Source organism: Myotis brandtii, unplaced genomic scaffold (genome assembly GCF_000412655.1).
Source record: "Myotis brandtii unplaced genomic scaffold, ASM41265v1 scaffold398, whole genome shotgun sequence".
Taxonomy (NCBI): Eukaryota; Metazoa; Chordata; class Mammalia; order Chiroptera; family Vespertilionidae; genus Myotis; species Myotis brandtii.
The window spans coordinates 2,717,614-2,717,973 of record NW_005365280.1 but is presented as its reverse complement, the minus strand read 5'-3'; the positions used below and the strand labels follow the sequence as shown (position 1 = coordinate 2,717,973).

The following is a 360-nucleotide window of genomic DNA, read 5'->3' as shown; positions in this document are numbered from 1 at the left end:
CAGAGGCGGGGCGCGGGGAGGCGGGGCGCCCAGGCCTTTACTTGCCCGCCCGTGGCGGTTCGGAGCTAGACCGTGAGGCAGCGGGCGACTGGCGAGGTAGGTCCCCTGCGGTCCAGAGAAAGCGCGGGTGAGAGATGGAATGATCCGCTGGGTGCGAACCTGGGATGGGATTCGGAAACCGGGAGCCTCAAAAGGATGGACAGCCCAGCCATCCGCATCCCGGAGTGGGGTGCAGGGAGCAGAGTGAAATCTGAGAATAGAGGCCGGGAAGTAAATGACTTTGCTGTGAGTCCATTATTTAAAGTTAAACCAAAAGATTCTTGTGTATCAGTGACTGGTAAGAGAAGTACTTGCCAAAGT

General features: G+C 58.1%; 1 protein-coding gene across 2 annotated transcripts in view; it reads left to right on the top strand.

Annotated features, from left to right (window-relative positions):
- Nucleotides 1-13: 13 nt before the first annotated feature.
- Nucleotides 14-360, top strand: part of TPMT (thiopurine S-methyltransferase) — a 21,894-nt gene continuing 21,547 nt past the window's right edge. Inside the window, exon 1 of one of the 2 annotated variants that reach the window (XM_005873042.2) lies at nt 14-96. The gene's annotated coding sequence lies outside the window, so the exon portion shown is untranslated. The other variant, XM_005873041.2, reaches the window with a different exon arrangement.